Source organism: Erithacus rubecula (genome assembly GCF_903797595.1).
Source record: "Erithacus rubecula genome assembly, chromosome: 6".
Taxonomy (NCBI): domain Eukaryota; kingdom Metazoa; phylum Chordata; class Aves; order Passeriformes; family Muscicapidae; genus Erithacus; species Erithacus rubecula.
In genome coordinates this window covers 49,894,525-49,915,391 of record NC_136688.1, presented here as the reverse complement: position 1 = coordinate 49,915,391, position 20,867 = coordinate 49,894,525, and the positions used below count along the sequence as shown (strand labels likewise).

The 20,867-nt window shown below is 39.6% G+C and overlaps 1 long non-coding RNA gene across 4 annotated transcripts; it reads left to right on the top strand.

The window, feature by feature from the left end:
- Nucleotides 1–2,525: 2,525 nt before the first annotated feature.
- LOC306803174 lies at nt 2,526–16,929 on the top strand. 4 transcript variants are annotated; one of them, XR_013774562.1, is made up of 5 exons: nt 2,531–2,569; nt 2,815–2,841; nt 10,264–10,377; nt 15,003–15,141; nt 16,065–16,929. It is a non-coding gene; the product is annotated as an uncharacterized lncRNA (long non-coding RNA). The 4 variants fall into 4 exon arrangements; XR_013774563.1 differs by lacking the exon at nt 10,264–10,377 and having other exon boundaries at nt 2,526–2,569; nt 16,065–16,925; XR_013774565.1 differs by lacking the exons at nt 2,815–2,841; nt 10,264–10,377 and having other exon boundaries at nt 16,065–16,924.
- Nucleotides 16,930–20,867: the final 3,938 nt, after the last annotated feature.

Below are 20,867 nucleotides of genomic sequence, written 5' to 3'. Positions count from 1 at the left end.
ACCCTCTCTGTTACCTAGAATGATGCACCAGGAGTAATTTTTAATTTTGAATTTGGCATTGTCTTATATATTTGGGAAAGAGAGACTTGTGGGATCTGCTAGCTCTGCTGCAGAGAGACTGCTGGTCCCTAAACCATTTAATTTAAATGCAGAGGGTTTATTTTTTTACACTTCTATGAAGTCTTGAAATCTGAGATAATATAAAATTTGAACAAAGAAGGATATTGTCATAGAAATGACTGAGTCTGCAGACATGCACAGAGTGAGAGAGCATTTTAGGTGATTTTATGATGATCTGTGCATTGTAAAAGAAAAATGTGTCTACGTGTACCCGTGCATTTTTGCATCCATTCATCCACTCAGAAGTCAGACTGCACATTTAGGAATGGAGGCCAGCTGCTAAAGCTGTCACCCAGCTGTGTGTCTGCCTCCTCCTGGGGTGTCCATCCAACCCCACAGGCTGTGTGGGGCAGGCACAGTCAGCTATCAGAGAACTCAGCTGAAGCATGGAAGACACTTTTTTCCATTTGAGTTCCCCACACCATATGGCAGCCAAATTTAATTTTCAAATATGCTTTTTCCCCCCCTAATGAAACTGCCACTTCCAGAATTTCATGTTCAATCATCTTGTTCAACTACAATGCCTGTTCCTCCTAGGGATAAGTCCAAAGAATTTAAATTAGGTGGCTGAATATCTAAATGTTAGGGATGTCTTTGTAAAATCTATGTATTAAATCTGAGTGTCCAGTCTTGCATGGAGAGGATCCTTTTTCTTTCTGTAAGAATAGCTGTCTTTAGAACTATCAGATTTGCACCAGTGTGGATCAACCTTCAGTGTCCGGGCTCTGAACACTTTTAATTGAAAGTTAACACTTGAGTTATAAAGTAACTATCATTTTCATGATACAATGCTGAAATTTCTTAAAGTATTCAAAGAGGGAGTTATTTTATTATCTTCAATTATGCTCAATACTGGTGTTTCTGAACAGAGTAAAAGTGAAGAACTTTAACAGGTGGATCCTCCTGTCATAACTTCACACTGATACTCAGGTGTCAGTCCTTGAAGAACTTCATCCTCTTTTCTGCTCTAAATAAATATTTTGTTTAATTAACCTGCTGGAGGGTTGAAAAGGAAATCATAAAGTTCTGTAGACTCAAAGAGGGAGGGCTGTTTATTTGTGCATTCTGACTGCCTTCATATTACAGGCCAAAAAATATTCCTTTGTCACATCTACACTGAGCCCAATTCCTTCCATGTTTGATTAAAGTGTACCCTGTAAATGTAAACTTGTGAACACAATTTTTTTTTGTACTGATGTTGATTTTGAAAAACTGTTGCTCTGAGCTTGAAATGAACAAAGTACCATATCCTCTGGCTGGATAAAACCCTTATTAACACCATTGTGTTCACTCATCCAATGATTTTCCTGCATGTTGTTAAAAAGTTAATTGTTTCTGAGGTGTCTGCTTTTATCAGATGTAGTTGGAATTGGTGATCATGTCCAAGAGATTATTGAAGGGGTAATATGATGGGACCACTCATGCAGACAAAGCTTGACTCCATAAGATTTGTTTCCTTAGGATTTCTGGCACCTATGCTGTTAGACATATCTGAACATCTGTGGATTTTTGGTATTCTATTCTTACTATTAATTAGAGAAGGAGAGATAAGAAAGTTTAATCAGATGCAAGTCATCATTCCCAGAGGGTATCAGCAATGACCAATGGAGCAATTTCTGACATTCTGGCTCTTTCTGGGATTGTATTGCATCATGGTGTGTCTTTGATAAATGTGTTTGGAATACACTGGTCTGATAGACTGGAAATGAGAGTTAGTAAATAGTTTAATTTTTTGTCATGTTTTCAAAGTACTTCCTCATGTCAATAACCCAGAAGCAGGATGCAAGTGAAATGCTGAGATTCTGTTTGCTTTCTCTTCTGTTTGTATTTGCTATATCTGAAGATGCTCCTAGATCTTGTTACAAAAATACTTTTCATTTTGAAATTCAGACCTCCTCTGATGTAAGCCCCAAACATTTCCATTTCTAAGTGCAAGAAGTTGATCCCTATGTAATTATGAAGTGATGCCAGGTTCTAACCACACTACCTTACTTACCCTAGTCCTTTGGAAATGTTTTACTTGCAACAACTTTATATACTAAACATGTTTGTTTAATGAAAATGTTGTTATGATAACTATAAACAACATATTTTTTATATGACTAATGTTTTCATGAAGTTGGTTTCATTTTCACAGGTCACTGCTTCCTTTTCCAGCCTCACAAACAGTTTTCTCAATCATTTTGGGCACTGAGTTGGTGCCTCAGCACTTGGAACTGTGTCATATGATTTGATCTTCTTTTCAGTCTTCTTCCTATTTGTCCATGTGCTGTTTTTCTGACACTTTTTTTTTTCCTTCTTGTGTCATTTTGTGACAGTGTTTCTCCATGATGTGCTTTTTAAAAGATGAGATATCTGGAAAAAAATTAGACTTTTTGTGAAAACAAAACAAAACAAAACAAAACAACACAAAAAACCCAAAGCAACTGACCAATAAGCTACCTAGAAAGTAAGTAGTTTTACTTTTTCTAATTTCTTATGTGTGTGCCTGTTGTTATCTTAAAATCTACATTTATGAATTTATCTACAGCATAAGGCATATTTTGTAAATGAGCTTAAAACCTCTATCAAATTGTAATTATTCATGAATAGTCTCTCTTTATTGCTAATGATATGCATCACACTAACAGAGTTTGATATACTGGTTATACAAATAAAGTTCATCTGAGGTAACACAGTTTATTCCTTTCTCAGGCATCCAGCCTGGATCTCAGCTGCAAAGTACCTCTCCACATCTCATTACCAAAATAGCAACCTTCTTAATCCTTTGCTGTGAAGAACAAAGGTTCGATTCAGTCTCTGGAGCAGAAATAGGATCTTATTAATGCACTGGCAACTACAGTGTTGTTATTTTTGTTAGAAAAGAGAGAAACAGGAATTTGCTGATATATGTTAGATTAAGGCCTGTTATTGTTTTGAGATTAATTGGATTGTTAGCTGGGCCTTTCCGATGTCAGCTGAAAATCTACAAAATACCTTGCAATTTAATATTCTGGATGAGATCAGGAGCTACTTCCTGGAAATTCACTTCTATTCTTTGTATTTCTCCTGAAAGAATCATTGAGGCTATCAGTTAAATGGTGTATTGTTTACTGTGCAGGGAGAAAAGTTCTTGTGGGTCTTGCCTGGAGAGCTGCCCTGGCTGGGCTCAGCCCACTTGCCATGCAGTGATTAAAGCTGAGACCCAGACACCAGTGAGGTACCTCCTGCTCAGCCTTTGGGGAGGTCTGAACATGTTACAGCTGACGTATGAATTCACATTTTGGAGTGTTAGAGCTCCAGTGATGTTTTATGGAGTCTTTTCTTTCTTTCAAAATATTTGCTGTCATGTAGTGTTGGGCTGCAGTGGGCTGTAGCATTTGGGATCCCTGTGGAGCAGACTCTGTCTCTGGCAGCTCATCAGGATAAAAGTTGAAATTAGGATTGCAGAGAAGAGCCAGAGAAATTCCACTTGGTGAATTAAATGTTACTGAGCTTGAGGACCTGGAAAAGGGTTAGTGATGTATCTGGGTGAACTCCCAAATTGGTATGAATGACAGGCATAGAAGGTATTGCTTAAAGCAAAAATAAATGCAGTATAACTGATCTGTTGAGACCAGCAAACTGTTTGTGGAAATGACTGGTGCTTGATAATTCCTAGTGATAGGCAAATGGCATACTCCAAATTACGTGTGGTCCATTGTGTAATTCTGTGTGGGTGTGGACCTTTGCAGGTTATTGGCCTATGCCACCTGGCACAAAATGTGTTTGCTTAAGTCTTAGCATGTAGAACTTTGGCTGTTTGTCTTCATGTGTATGTGAAAGGTTCAGGGTTAAGTGAGGGAGAGCTAACCAGAAACTGAGATCAGCAGAAGCATTCTGGATAACTGTTCCCAGGCCAGAGTAATGAAGACCAGTAAGATGGCATTTGCAGTGAACCTCAACTCTGCTTCTATTCCTCATGGTCAGGACAAACCCTGTGTTTGGCCTCCAGGAGATATGACAAAGATATGTCTATTGATGGAGTATGTAGTCCGAGACTTGTGGCTTGAGCATGTGAACTTTTATTTGTGAGTTGGAAGAGATTTCTGAGCATAGTCTAAGGCAATTATGTAGTATTAATTGCTAATTTATCCTGATTGTCCATGTCACCAGAAGGCTTTAAGTATCAAGTTTTGATAGGACAAGAATGTTTGAAGTACCAATAGGATACTTGGGCCCAAGTCTGTTCTCTGTTATAGCACTGCAAAGTTGGGATACTTGTATTGACTTCTGAGTGACAGAGCAAAGCAGGACTGGACCTGAGAGACGAAGCTGTGAGCTGCCTGTGTGTGCCTTGGGCAGTGAAACAGCTGACTGAAGAAACAGCTCATGTACTGCTTGCATTTCCCCTTGATGGTTTCCAGCTGTCCTCTTATCCCTGGCATGCAAAACATTAATTACTTTCAGCTTATGAAAATAAGTGAGAAGCAGTGTGTGCTACCCACCTTATAGGGCTGCACATAAACAAGGCACTGCAAACAGTGAACTGTGATCTCAAATGCTAAGTGACATTGTTGTTATTAAGTGAGGGGCTGAGTAAAAAAGAAAGTTCCTTTGTTGCTAAACATGGGTTAGATGGTTTTTCAGTCTGTGCAATAGAAGAAGACATGCTTACATGCAGGAGGTAAGTGTGTATTGCAGCTGAACCATACATCAGAATGTCACAGACATCATCCTTTCATCTCCACAGGTCTGAGGCAAGAGAAAGGAAAGAGCTAAATAGGACAGTAAAAGAAAAAGGTAGTATTTCTTTTTTCTTCAACCTGTAAACATATATTTATAGGATATTAACAATTTGGAGGGTTTTGTCATTTTAGTTCTTGCACATTTTCAGATTAGAGTTCCTGGATGGCTTTGTCAGAGAACATGAAGAATTTGTAGGTATAAAATGAATTAAAAAGAGTTCACACACCTTGATCTGCAAAGCTGTTAGTTTATTGTCACAACACAAGACTGAATAAGTGATATTTTTATGCTGTTGTGATAAGATCTGCCACTACATTGCTGCCTGGGCTGGAGGGAAAATATTAGCAGAAACTAACTGAAATCAAGAGATGCAGGAGAAAATGCATTAAGTAAAGCATGAAGATCCCAATGTCTTAATATCATTGCTAGTCCTAAAGAAAGATTTTGCTGAAGTGGATGGACTGCTACAGACTCTGCTTAAAGCAAATTGAAAAGGAAAAATTCAAATTTAAGTGAATACTGGAGACAGTGGACAAGGTTATGCAAAAGTTGGAATATGTATGGATGCTGCAGTCATGATGGAAGAATTTCTGCGAAAAGGAAAAGAAGGTGTTGACAGGCTGGTGTTGCCCAACTAGAAGTGTTGTATAAGCCTGAAGAAATTATCCCTATGATTTAAAAATATAAATAATAAATGTACTACAGATACTTGTATGGATAATAATGAGTCTGGATAAATATATTACTAAAAAACAATGATTACTAAGATTACTTGGGAAATGAATCATACTGGGGTCATCAAAGAGCAAAATTAGATTCATTGTGGTTGAAATGTTAAATGGGTTTTTGGTTTTGGTCATAGAATGTAACTGTGATGAAGTTCTGTTATGATGGTGGAGGAGAAAACTGAGAAGAAAGCAGAAAATGCTTGGAATGGTAGGGACAAGTGGGTTGTATGAATTCTCTGCCTTACATTTAATTCCTGATCCCATCTGAGATCAGAAGTGCTGCAGATCTCCAAGCAGGTAGTTTCCACTTAATTTATTGCATTAACCTAGATATACAATGGGTGGAGATGGAGGACAAATTTACTGTTACGTGTTTTGCTACAAAAATGGTGAGTGAAATGTAGCCCAAGATCTGGAAATGTCTGGAACAGACATGGTGCAACTTCACAGTAGGCTGAAACTGTAGGTGAAAGTGGACAACATTCAGAGGCAATCCAGTTTTTCTCTCTCATTTATGTATTTTACTATAGAAAGATAAAGCAATAAAAATTGTGTGAATTGTGGAAACTTTAAATCTATTGAAGCATCTAATGCTTATCTCATTTCCAAGATAGGTGCTGTTGTAGGAAATCTCATGTGTTGCCTAATTGCTATGATCTTAACCAGAGTTTTTTAAGACTGCAATGCTGAATTTGAATATGTCTGTCTCATCCATTCAGTAATACTTTGTGAGGTGCTGGTATTCCCTAGGGACCTGTAACCCTACAGAATAGGGGACATTAAATTAGTGAAAGGAGTTTGGTAGAGCATATGTTGATTTTGTATTTTCTTGAGAGGCGAATCCTGAGGGAACACATGCTTTTGAGCAGGAGCTCATTTTGTCTTCATAGTGGAGCAAGACTTGCTGTGAAGTTGGAAAAGTGTCAGCCAGGAAGAGTTTTGATACTCAAAGTAAGGAATAGTCATATCAATCCAGAAAGCAAAGGAAACTACCATGCTTTGGCAGCCTTTCCAAATTAGTAAGCCAAGGCAGCCTTTACTGAACTGTGAGAATATTGCTCAAGATTCATCCTGCATTTCTACTCTTAACTGCTTGAGTCACTGAAGGTATGTCTACTCAGGGTTTGGCAGGCAGATGTGAACTCACTCTGTCCATTCTCCAAGCTGGCTGGATAAAGGCAGCCTGGGAATTGGAATCTGTGTAGCCATCATTAGTATGTGTCTGAGCCTGAACTGGTAAGTTCTGCTGGGAAGAGTATATTAGTTTGGGATCAGAATTTGGGGGTTGCAGTTACTTTAGGATCTTTAGGATCAGAGGTATCTTCTATCAGGACATCTTGGTACACTTACAGAGGGAATTGCATCTTTTTGCAAATCTGCCATGGATTTGCATCCTTAATAAGTTAGAAGGGTCAGCCAGATGTGATCTGGAAAAATGGTGGCCTAAAGGCAGCACATTATTTTGAAAGAAATCTTGAATAAGGATCCAGTGCCAAATTCCAGCTTTAGCAATTTGCTTTCAGATGCTTTCTGTCAGATCTGAGGATTGATGTATGGTAGTGTTAGAGGGAAAGACTTAAAACTGCATTTGAATCTAAACCCAACTGGTACATGGAAAAGATTCTGCCCAAATGAGCACCTTGCAGCAATAACTGCCTGAATTAAATGTCCCTCCCTATACAGTCCATTAGACAAAACACTTGCTCCCTTGTTTACAATGAATGGAAAGTGCTAATTTTTCTGATTTATCTGATGTCTCAGGCTCCTGAGTCGCTTAGGTACTTTTGATGATGTTCTTTTTCAAATTACTTTGTGTAATTTATTTCCATACCTCTGATTTTCAGAAAAAAAACCTGTTCCAAATAAATTCATGGGTGTTTAAAAATTATTTTGTCCTTAGCCTCAGGAGTCCATTAGTTGCTACGTTCTGGAAGCAAATGAAAACAATGCATTCTGTAGGATATAAAACTACTCCTAACTGTGGCAGTGGATCACTGCAATCATTAGATTAATACCAACTATTATCATCCAGGATGCTCATCTGGTTTTACTGAGCTTTGTTAACAAAATGGAAATGATTAAAGTCATCCTGTCTGTCCCTCTCAAGTTGTGCCTGTGAATGAGTCACTGTTTTACAAATGGGTGTTGCCAGACACTGATATTGAATACGGCTCCAGCCGTCAGAGCTCTGGGTCCAGCACCGCATTCTTGGAGTCCAGACTGGAACACTGAAATTCCCATTGAAATCTGTGGGAATTCTGCATGGCCAAAGCCCAGCTACCTTTGTGGCTGGCTGAGGCAGCTTAGAGAGAGCTGTAGCTCAATGCATGTAGTAGCCTGGGGACTCCATATGAATTTCACGCATCTCTTCACTTAGTCATTTGAAACCCAAGATGGAATTGAGGATACCACATTCCACTTAGGCTTTGTTTGCTTGAGGTCAGCTGAGTGCCCACTGCTGCCTCTGGACGTGACACCTTCCACCCCACTGGCAGGGCTGCAGCTGTGGTTTCTGTGCTCCCTGGGCACAAGAAGTATTTGCACAGAGCAAATCCCAGTGTGTCAGTCAGCTGGCCTGCCCTGACTGCTGCAGTGGTCCTGGCTGGCTGTACCAAGGGTGGAATATGCTTCAGCCTTTTCCCAGACATGGAGCTGTTTGCATGTCCCAAAAGTAAACAGCTCCCAAAGATCTTGTGGAGTTGCTCACAGTAAGCTGTGTCTTATGGGCAAAGTTGACCCAATAGTTAATTTTGCTTGTGTGCCTCACATATGAGACAAGGATTGAATAGTTCTAGCTTTGGGGAATTTCACATCTGGATTCAAACTCTTTATGGCTACTGTTCCCTAATCTGTGCCATGGGCTGTTCCCAAGTCATAGTTCTGTACTTTTCCAAGCTTTGTGTTTCATATCGTCCCCTCGGGGTCATTTGTAAAAGTGGGAGGGCCAGATTGGTAGTTGCAAGAAAGAGAAGTCTCACCACTGACGTCAATACAGCTCTTCCACTTTAGCAAGGGATCAGGCCCATCTCCCAGTGTCACGGTCTGCAGGGGAGGAGGGGAGGCAGCCTCAGAAGTGTTGGGTTTGCAGTTCGCCAAGTGACAAACAGAGAATCCGAGTGCGGTAGCCAGGCGTGTTACAAAACACTGTTGGAGAGACAGCTCTCTCTGGAGGCTTCAGCCTTGATTTACTTATTCCTGGTCCTTGTCCTGATATTCCGTGGCTTTCAGACAGTTTTAAAAAAAAGTTAATATATGGACTTCTGTGAGGATAATTGGCTGAGACCCCTTGTGGGATTTCTGGGTGGTTTCATGTGGTATAGGAGGCCAGTTGTTGGCATAGCTGCTTTTGTGCAGCTGGGTAAGGCTGTAGTGGAAAATCCAAGGCTGGTTGCTCTGTGCTACCAAATGTATGACTACACATAGGTTTAAAGTAATTTAAAGCTTCCAAGTATTTTACAAATCTTCAGATATTTTAAATAATTGTGAAAGCGTGAATCTAAGGGAGTAATCCTGAATTGAAAGGAAGGGAGTCGGAAAACTCTGAGTTAGGCAGAAAAGAGTTAGGGTTTCCTCAGGTGCAAAGGGGAGTAGAGGAGGGGGCAAAGGCCACAGAGCCTTTGAGAAATCCACTAGTGCTCTTCCCAGAACTCTGCCTGCTTTGTGCATTTCTTCTCCTGTGCTTTTGCTCATCTGAACAGTTTCTCCAGAAATCAGCAATTGGAAACACATAACAAGTAATTCTCTGCCAGGTAAATGGGAACAATAGTTGAGTGGGAAAGAATGAATCACTGCCATTAACAAGAAAACTCGGGTTGCTCTCATCATCAACACAATGCAGTGTCTATTCTCAAATGTCAGGGCTAATAACTCACCATTTACAAATTAGACTTAACCCCCTCCCACACAAACCCACATAGCCCTTGCTAGCCTTCAAGCTTAGGTTGTAGCTGCCTTTCTCTGAGGGCTACCAATAAAACCTTCAAAATACATATCCTCCAGACAGTCTGGCTTCTTTCAAGATCAAATACTCTTCCCCTTTTTCTCTTTGGATTTTGTTTTAATTACAGCTACATCACTGAAAAATGTGGAAAGCCCATCTAAGGCCCAAATTATCCTTAATGTAAGAGGACCATTATTGTCTACAGATGAAATGAATAATACAACCAGTAAGAAAGATTCCAAAGTTTTGATTACCTTAATAAATTCCTAAAAGTGAAGGAACTCACAGATCTTTATCCAATGCAACCACAAATTATTAATGCAGGTGGGAGTATCAAAAGCTAGAGTGTTTCAGCTGGCATCTTACAACATCTGTTGAGATGGTGTTTTTCATCCAGTGTACTGATGGATTATAACTACAGCCGCCCAGAAAAGGTGTAACAAGGATGCCAGTTTCCAAGATAACCATCATGTAGGTGTAGAACATGAGATGCTGCTAATTTCAGATGCTCATCAGGATATTAATAACCTCCAAACTTTAAAAGTAATGAGCTTGTTTGAATTCCTGGTCCTGAAATATAGAAGATATCCAGGATATGTTTTTTGTTCAGGATGGCTTTCAAAGCGAAGTTAAAACAGGTAACTGGAAAAAAGGACAGAGAAACAAATTTGGGACTCATTAGTAGAGTCCACTTAGCAAATTCTGATTGCCTAGTCTGACACCAGCAGTTTTTTATTAATGAATAAATCATTCTTTCTTTCTCTGCAGATTGAGAATTCTTCAAAGTGATTTACACTCAGTTCTTAGCACAGCTGTTTGCTGGGGGTGTGTGCTCTGTGTGGGGGATCTATCAGCAGTCTGGCTACCTCTGTGTGATCTTGGGTAAGGCCTGGATAAAAATCAAAGGCCAGATTGTTCTGTTTTTCCAAATGTGTTGCCTGGGGCCTGCTAATTAATAGAATGTCTAGGAATGTCATACATCTATTGAAAAAAAGCATCTCTTGAAAATTGCTATTGTTTTAATTGAATGTTGTCATTTTTGCATAGTGACCAATATCTCAGCCTACCAGTCTTCTTGAGAGGGCAAACTGTAACATGGGAAAAACTGGACAGTCACAGGGAAATGCTGTGTGTGTTTTTAAGTTTTTTTTTTTTTTTTAACGTAGGTCTCACAGAGTCATAAATGCTCTCACATGTTGACTGGGGGGCCTTATTCTGAAATCCAGCCTTGTGTTTCATCCTTATGAATTATTCCAACATAAACCAGTGCTGGAGGCTGACTGTAAACAGGGCTTGGAGAATTGAGCTGATTTTGACCTAGCAATGGAGCATAACTCTGGGAACATTTGCCGGAGATACGGCACTTTGTGTCACGGACAGGCCAGCTGAAACTCTGGGGCTGTGCGTGGCAGCAGGCAGGGATGTCTACCAGTAACTGCTTGCAGGATTGGGTGGTAGGTGGTCCTAATTTATTTGCTGTTTTAACAAAAATCTGGGATTTGTTATGGAGTGAGCTAGTTCCTCTGGGAAAGGTGGGTGTAACTTGTCAGGACATGAAGGATAACTAACCTCAGACATTTGGGAAGTTGTGTGTGTGTGTGTGTTATGATGCATATGATTTTGTTATGTAAAATAGTGAGGCTCACCCCCTGCTCTGCCTGTGGGTTTCTGCACAGTTCTTTTGAAGGAGAAGGGTAGCTCATATGATGAGGTGAGAAAGAAGATGAATGGAAATAGAAACCAGGAGGAATCACTTCTTCAGCTGAATAGTTATAAGTGCTTCTAGAAATCAAAAAATTTTGTCCTGTTTCACTGGATATATACAGGGAAAAGTATCTAAAGATTACATCTTGATTTTTACAAATTTATTTGGCCAGAATTTATTTGTACATGATGACAGACATTTTGTATGATATCTGACTGCAAGCATACCCCAAAAGCACCACATGCTGTCAAAAGGAGCTAAAATCCTTCTTTTTCTTCTCTGTTAGTCTTGGATTGGAAGCTGGTTTTCGTTTGATTTGTTTCTATCAGTGCATTAGAGCAAAGGTGTGTGCTTTGGACCATGGGTATAATTTTGAAGGCTTCTTATGTTGAAAACTCCCTCAGTTGGCAAATAGATCCTTCAGTGCTATGTTTTCTGGGAGCCCAGCAGAGATGATGGCATTTTGGAGGCGGAAAGAAGCAATAGGGAATGAGGGGGAGTATCTTTTTATCTGTCAAATGCAGTTGTGGTATCTCTGCTACACTGTGCTTTAAGTGCAGTGTGCTGGTCTTGGCTTTTATGAGAGTTCTGGAAGAGTTTTGTGCACTGCACAGTCTGATTGACAAAGAGGTTTTCTGTCCTCGCATGACCTTCTTTTAATTTAAAAAAAAATTCAATAAAAGTTCAGCCACACAGCAAGGGATGAATTTAAAGACTGCACACCATGTGACAGTGGTAAAACTTTCATAATAGCCGTCATATTTGTTGGTTTAAAAATCAACTTCATTGTCATAGTTAATAGTTTGCAGCTGCTGTAGAACAGAGGCAAATTGCTATGTATGTGTCAGCCCTAAATGCAAGTAAGATCCACTGACTAGGAGGACTGGGTTAGTTTTTCCTATCTATTGGTAGTATTGCTGATCATCATCTCTACGTGATGAGAGGATTTCATTGCCACATTTCAGCACTGCTGAGCTGATTATGTGATCTTGCAAGTAAAATAAACTTGTTTTCAGTGTCCTGCCAAAATATACTCCACAACATCCCATTAAAAAGGCTTCCAGGGTCATGCATAAGTAGGTGCAACCCCCTGCAAATCTGGGATATCATCAGCATTGATTTAACTAATGAAGGTAAGCTATATGAAAAGTGTTAAAGAATCAGAATTTAGCAGCTAATGTGAAGCTCAGTAATAAAAGCTTCTTTGGAAGATCACAAGGTAAGTTCTCTGCCAACTTAAAACATATGAAAGTAGTTATAATTTGCACCAGGTTCGTATCAGATGGGAATGGGAAGTAGATGAAATAACTCTGTCTCTGTCATGCTGGTGATGTGCAGAAGGTGTGCGAAGTCAAAACAGACCAGTGGTCAAAGTGTAGCAAGTGGGCTGGGCAGGCAGAGGAATATGTGAAGGGTCTCTTGATTATTCTGGACTGAAGGCTATCCAAGAAAGCTTCCCTATGGCATTGAGAGTTGTAGCAACCATGGGCAATTTTGTCTAAAGAGGTCTGTTGTGCATTTAGACTGGGCAAATGTAGTATTACTCAGATTTAGGGAGATCCTTCTTTACTTCTCCTCCTCCCTACTCTACCTGCTGTTTAAGTTGAACTGAGTTTAAACTGTGAACCTAATGCTGCAGAATGAGGTGTGAGGGGTATCCCTTTGCAGTGATCCAGTGCTGTGGTTATTCAAATCAGAGCATCCCTTGGTGTTTTAGGCACCTGTCTCTGTGGAGAAGCCATGGAGTTCAATAGGTGCAGGTCAGGATGCTGCATTCTCATGGCTGAGGGTCAGCTTCTCTTTCAAGAAAGTCAGTAGTAGAGGAGCCAGAAAGGCTTAATGACTGAGCTTACAAGAAGACAGTACTTTTAATGCTGAAGTGAAATGAAAGACTCAGAGCCTAAATGGTGGGAAAATTTCCCCAGGGAAGAGGCAGCCCACACAGTCCTGCACTGGATTACTGTTAGTGCTACTTCACTTATTTGGTTGAGATTTCTCATGTGTTTCCTAAGCCAGAACCTGACCCTCAGGTCTCATTTATAGTTCAGAGAATTTCAGTTTGGCATTTCTGTGAACATTGTGTAATTGCAATAATTTCAACCCTTGTTATTCCTTCAAACTTGGATAATTTGTCAATGTGCTAGTTTATTTTATTCGCATAGAGACCGTCACTAGCACTGGAGTCTAAAGTAAATACATGGGATATCTAGTTAATCTGTGTTGTTTTTTGTTTTTCTTTTCTGCTGGCCTTCTGTATTTATTGGTTTGTGGAGGTTGCTCTGTTTTACAAACAAATGGAAGTGTATACAAGAAGAAGGGTGGAACCTTCAAAGCACCCTGTTCAGTGTGTGAGGGCTCTAGGAGAGTGGCTCTGGAGTCTGAAAATGCCACACAATAGGTACCTCCCTCCATTTCTGAAGTATATTCTATTCCCCATCCTCTTGATGGAGTTTCCTAGCCCTGAGGAGTGAAGGACATCTGGGCTGAGCTCTGGTTATTTGTCAGCCAATTCACAATTAGGCAAAATGTCTTTCCACAGAAAGAGCAGAGAGGGAAGGAAGATCATAGAGTCATAGAAAGGCTCAGGGCCACATCCAACATAGGATTGAACACTTGTGGGGCATCCATAACTTCTGTGGGAAACCTGTTCTGTGTCTCACCACCCTCAGAATAAAGATCTTTTTTTTAACATCCAATCTAAATCTCTCCTCCTTTCATCTAAATCCTTTGTTCCCCTTGTCACTACATGGCAATTTAAAATGTTATTCTCCCTCTTTTTAATTTTTTTTTTAAATTTTATATTATTTTATATTTTTTAAAATAAGTCCCCTTTATGTACTGGAAGACAGCAGTGAGGTCTTTCTAGAGCCTTCTCTCCTCCAGGTTGAACAATTCAGACCTTCCAGCCTGTCTTTGCAGGAGAGGTGCTCCAACACTAATAATTTTTGTGGTCCTGCTCTGGACTCACTCAATCAGATCCATGTCTTTCTTGTGCTGGAGGTCCCAGAGCTGGATACAGAACTCCATGTGGTGTCATGAGAGCAGAGGGGAGGGGCAGGACCACCCCCCTGAGCTGCTGGCCACTGCTTTGGGTGCAGCTCAGGATGCAGTTCTGGACTGGGGGCATACCCAAGGTATACTCCTGTTAGAAAAGGTGGGACAGATGCCTGGAAGATAACAGCCACAGGTGTGTTGGAACTACCCCTTTGGTATTAGACTTGCATCTATTTTTCTGCCTTTTGGGACAGAGCAATTTGCAAGTTTTTGATCAGAAGTTCTGTGTCTCCAACATCCCTGAGTGTTCCCTGAAGATTGTGGGTGAACAGCTGTATTTTTCCTTGATACTAGTCATTCTTTTTTCTAGGCCTTTTTTCTAGGTCTACAAGGGCAGTTTGCCTCTGTGATTAGAGAAAGAGGGTGGAGTTATCTAATTAAATTTAAAGGCATCTGAAATGCAAACATGTGCTAGAATAGTCATTCTTAAGCATTCTGTTATAATCTGTGGGTATCTAGCCAGTGTAGTCAAGGGACTGTAGGTGCCAGCTCTGGTTATCCTAGAGCAGATGTGTAAAATAGCAAATGGGCTCTGTCCGTAAGTGTCTCTATCTATTAATTAGAGGAGTCTGAGGCAAGAAGCACATCCCCAGATTTTTTGCCTTCTGCTTACAGTGGTGGAGCCATTTGTAGAGATGGTGATCTGTATTTGATCTTTCTTCTCATGTTGCCTTCCTTCTCACCTCTAAACATTAACATAACTTTTCAGGGTAGCCATGAACATAAATTTTGATTTTTGTCATTGTAGCTTTGCCTGGAACAGCACATAATTTACTGGCACTTTGGATCTGCAGGAGAAAACCAGAATGTTTCCACCATCAAAGATCTCTTGGAGTTGTTGAAAGAAGGCTGGAACAGTCCTGCTTTTTAGACTTTCTTTTCTTAAGGTATTTTTCCTCCTATCTGATTTCCAAAGAGGGGTCTGATTTTCATTTTACATTGCCCCACCCCTGTGGCAGTTTTGACATTGGCCAGAAATGAGAAGCCTTGAGTTGGAAAGGTGTCATCAAAACAATGACTAGATATACTTGGAAGAAATGTTTATTATTTGGCTTGCTGCCGCTGAGAGCTGCTAATTACCAAGCAATTATGACCAGACATAATTTTTCACTGTCTAAAGCTGCCTCTTGGGTTTAATATCTGTCAGAAAACGAAAACCAGAAAATTTTTGAGGGGTCCACAAAGGGCCAAGATATGTATAAATATTTCCTCAGGGCATCCTTTGCTACCTTGGACTTCAAGGCCAGGAGTTTGGCTATGATTGCCTGCTTAGAAAGCATTCTTGGCTCCAGGATCCTGATCCATCTTTTCTCTCCTGGCTTTTCAAATAATCAAATCATAAAAGTAGTTAGAGAAGTACATTCTGCATCTGTAACTTCTGTGATCTTTGGATGCTTTAGGAGTCAAAACTCCACATGGATTTGCCACAGCTGAGGGCTGTGTGTTTGACTCAGAAATCCTTTTGCACACAAATTAGAGGGCAACCAGTGCAAAACAATGTGGTTATAATGCATTAGCTAAGCAGGAAGCATGGAGATCTGTCTCTGCTGTGTCAGGAAACAATTTGTCTGTGGAAATGGCATGGCACAGTGCTTGGGAAGACAATGCTGTGAGCAGTGTTCAGTAGGCTGGCGGCTTGAGAAGGTCCTACAGGGGCACTGTCAGTGCACCAATAGGCCTGATTTATCACTGTATTATATTAATTCTACTCCAGAGTGACTCCATTCAAGCCAGTGAATTTATCACAGGGTAAAGCTGGGGAAAAATAGTGCCTCATTCCTCTTGCTTTTTGCATTAATTTCTTCCACAGAGCCACATCAATACTTTCAATTCTGTCCTCTTCATGCCCAGCTGTGACAAGGTGGGTGCTGGAAGTTTCTCCTTATTGCATAGAGGAGTTGGGATATATTCCTGGTGCTGGCAGAAATTTCTGAACCCCAGATTTGCCAGCTAATCCTTAGAAATGCATTCTGGTGAAGACAGACACATGAATCTTACAGTGTGGCTCTTGAGAAGGCACTTTGAAAATGGGATTTGAGTGGAACACCAGAGGCTGTCACACAACTAAGCTGAGAATAAACAGAGAAGGAAGCCTACATGAGAATGCCATGCAAGTGGGTATAAATGAGGGAGGGAGTAAACTGTTGCATCCAAACAGAGTTTGGCATTTGCCTGTAACATGCAGGTGCTTTGCCAGCCTGAAGAACAGAACTGAGAAGTGAAAATCTGCATCTCCATGTTCATCTTTCAGCAGGCTCCCAAGCATGCACATTTCATCCAACATCACTACCAAGCTGTTTATGATACATCTGTGCCAACTGCAATGTTTTATGTAGTCACTGAAGCCAAATCATTGTGACCTGATGTGACTCAGTTTTCTAAAAGGGTGCATCTTGAGAATTCTCATTTTCTTCAGTTCAAAGTGAAACACTAGGAAAAGTGTTGGAATGGATCTGAAAACAGTGCAGGATTCTTATGCAGTGGTAAGAGTTCCATTCAGGCAAACACCAGAAGAAAATCTGTCTTGGGTGTGTTTTTCAAAATGACTCTGAAATGTTCATTGGAAAAGTGTCAGGAATGTGAGACTTAAATGAACTCATTTACATGCTCTGATTTTGCCTATATCTGTGGTATTGGGAAATGCAATAATAAATTCCAAATTCTCTGTTCCTGAAATTTTAGTTAACTTTTTTTTTTCTCTGCATGGAAATTTATTTAAGAGGGTATGCGAAGTCTGGGTTCATTTCTCTCTGTGTTTTTTTTTTTCTTTTCCCTCCATATTTCTCTTTATTCTTCTCCATATTTCTCTTAATATAAATTTTATGCCTCTGTGTGACTTCTAAACCTGTTTAGGATATAGAGGGATATAGAGGAAAAATAAGCATAAAATTGTCTCTTTTCTTGGTCTTTTTTTTCTTTTTGTCTTTTGCTGCTGTTTTTCTTGGATTATAGAAAAAGATCTTATTTATATATTCAGCTGTTTAGATATGTTCCCATGCATAGATCATGGTTTATTATGCGTTTTATTCTGGTTTCCTCAAATACTACTGAACAAATCAACAGGAAAATTTTCCAAAGTTCTTCAAATTGAGGTCAGATGCTTTCAGGCTAATAAATCTCCTGGTCAGTGTAAGATATTTTGATACTTGAAATTTGTCACCATCTTTCTCTTCAGTAGCACTGCCTGGTTTTAGCTTCATCTGAGATTGAACTGAACAGTTAAGCATTGCCAGAATTTATAATCAACAGTTGGATTTATGTGCAATAATACTTACCAGTGATGCTGGGTTGTTTTGTTTTTCAGAGGTTCCCACTGCAGCAGACAACAACTGACACAGATAAAAATGGCTCATGTTGTTTTCCCATGCAAGCCATGAAAGTTGTTTAATTTCTTTAAAAATATAGCAGTTGATGAGAGGCTTCCTTCTGATGAAATTGGATTCAGTATCATAATTGATGAAATAAGGAGGAGATTACCCCAAATGACCTTTGTGTCTGATTCTTTATTTGAAAGGAAAAAAGACTTTTTTTGAGTGTACTTCCAGATAGTATCTGCATTTCTTAGAAACTTGCAGGGCTTTTTGTGGGAAACCCCCAAACTATTTCTATGTGGCTTTGGCCAAAATTATTTGGTTTTCTCTTACCAAATTTCAAAAAGGTTGAATAGTTGGCTTTTCTGAAGGAAAGGCAATACTTTCCATATAGAAAAGTCCCCGTTTTTTTTAGCATTGCTTATTTTTTCTTTCCACATTTCTGACAAGCAAAAGAGTACAAAAGTACCTGGAAGTACAGTTCTTATGTCATGAAATTTCAAAGACAAAATAAGATTTACAGTCTCTGAGTTTTTGACTGCTGCAGCACCAGTCAGTGCCAATACATTAGGCTCACAATTTGACATAAATACAAAGACAGATTATTGTTTCTTCCACTGAAACACTGCAAATACCATCATGGCTAATTGCCATTGACACCAGTCAGTGAGGAATAGAGGCTGTAGCTGCTTCTATTACTCTCAGTAATCTGTACTATTACTTAAAGGGGTCAGCTGCCCTTCTCACACTCCTCTGCTGTGATTGCTGGAATGCTCATGTTAGTGCAAAAGGTGTCAGATAAGGAAACTTTGCCAACTGAATGGCAATAATATGAAAAAAATGAAAGTTAATGTGGACAGGATGGAGCAGAGTAAACTGGGGTCGTGTAATTTGGTTGAAATCTGAATTGATATTGTTTTGAAATTGCAGTGCAGTCATGTTACATGCTTGAGATTATGCAGTGTTGGTGCCACAGGGAATTGCAGTTGTTCAGTTTTATGGGGCAGTTCTGTTTAAAACCAGGCTTGGATGCTATACCTGCTGGGTAGTGTGCTTTATGGGCTGTTTCAGCAGGTCAGCATGAAGCAACAACCCAGATCATGGATCTTTCTCCCTTGTGAGTGAACAAGCCTGTGCTGGTCTGCATTGCCCTTCCTAGACACATGGAAGGGGTTCTCAGGTGCTGGTTTTTTTCCTGTCCTTGTCTCTGTAGACTGTGGGGATACATTTACAGATTCTGAGACTGCTTTTCAGAATGTGGGAGTACAGTATTGTTGCTGTTCTGTCTATTTCTTATTTTAAACCAAGGGATTGTACCTCCTGACTTCCCTAAATCAGGCTTGGAGTCTTCAGTTATGATTGAAATGAAGATGAGAGTTTAAATGCAGGGATTAGATAGTTAAGATGAGGGTTTAGAAAATACCCATTTTTGCCATGAGATAATTTAGTGATATTTCTGTAAAGAAGGCTCTTTAACAAAAACTGGAAGGAATTCAGCCATGAGGAATTCCAGCAGTGAGAATTTGAGATGTTTGGGAAATCAGGAGCAAACTGAAACTGAGGTCTTAGAAATGGTGGTATTTTTTTTTCTGGTGCCAGAAAGCAAGCCAAGTTATTTTGTCCTGAACAATCTGTAGATTTAATCTCTCTTGAAGTGCCCAAGGGGTTCTCTGACAGAGTTTTGGAATCTGTGATTCTCCTTGGTGCTGTGTTTTACAGCTTCATAACAAAACACTGAAGCTGATTTCTGTAAAGGATAAAGAGGGGTTCAGTATATACTTGATCTCTTTCAATAACTAGAAACCTTAACCATTTGTAAACAAAGGCTCAGCCCAGTATGAATATGCCTAAAAAAAGAAAAGTTTTATTGGATTGTGGAAGTAGTGTATCTTGTATCTTCTTCACTTATTAAAACATAAGGCCTTAATTTCAGGGTTAGGAATAAAAAAGATGACAAAGAATAGCAGAAGATTGGAAACTATAAAGCCTGTGCCTAACTCCAGTGAAAACAGTTATGCCTGAGTCATTTTGATGAAAGCATGTACAGCCAATAAATTCAATGAATAAATATATTTAAACACATGGAGGCAATAATTACATGAGGAAACTTGAGAACAATATATTAAGGTGTATAAAGTTTTTCATCTGCCATGAAAATGTGTACTATTGTATAGATTTTCTTTCTCTTTCCCACAGTCTATGGAAAGTTGAGGCCAGAAACAGCTTGAAGACAGAACATAGTATAGTTTTAAAATCCAGCCATTCTTGTGCACATCTGCCAGTAGTGCACCTTGACCTTCTCTTTCCTGCTGTGGGCAGATGTCATTCAGTTCAGGAAATATCAGAGTAGTGACACAGCTCTGGCTCAGCACAGAAGTGACCCTATGAAACGTGGCCTTGAAGATCTTGTGCTGGCAAGGCAGGATCTCTGAGCACTCCCACTGCAGAGTCTTCGGCATGGTTAGCAGGGGTAGCCACAGTTTCATCTTTGCCCTTCTCTTTTAGCTATAGGTGTGACTAACAGAGGGAAAAGCTAATGAGCAGATGAACAGCAGATATTTTGAACTTTCAGTATTTCTGAGATATTTAGCTAAAGCAAGGTAGGGCAAAATTTTGTGTAGAGAGGTAATGTCTTTTACTAGGTGGAATGACAGAACTGGAAACAAACAGCAACTCTCACTTGATGAAAGGTTGTCACTTTTCCCCAACTTTTACATCAGTTGCTCCAGTGATGTCTGCAGGCAGGTGAAATCAATAATTTTTTTTGGTACTGTTAGTTCTTTAAAACGTTGTAATACAGAAGAAAAACTAATATAACTATCTACTATCTGTTGCAATGTGAAACAATCCAGAGGAATATGCTCTTCTGTAAACTGGTACTTTGTTTTAATTTGTGTATCTATCATAAAAAGTATTTAGACTGAACATTAAAACAATTGGAACTGTGATATTTTACTAGGAATATGTGTACTCAAATGTATATTCAGGTGAGGATGAAACTTATTAACAGTGTGATGTTTGTATCAGGTATACCCCTATTTTGCAAACTACATGAAGTTATGTGTCTGACCCCAGCACTACCATTTGCCATTACAGAAATCCAGTTTCACTGAAGTGTTAAATTCACTGCTATTCAGGAAACTGTTTCTTTGAATTCCCTTTTCTCTGTTTTTAATAAATCTTGGTTTTGGCCACGATCACCCTTGTCTAGGTAATTTTACAAAAATGCCTGTAGAATGCTGAGAAGCTCATCAGCTTTATGAAGACCTTCAAAGTTTCCAGAACTTAAAAGTTCATCTCAG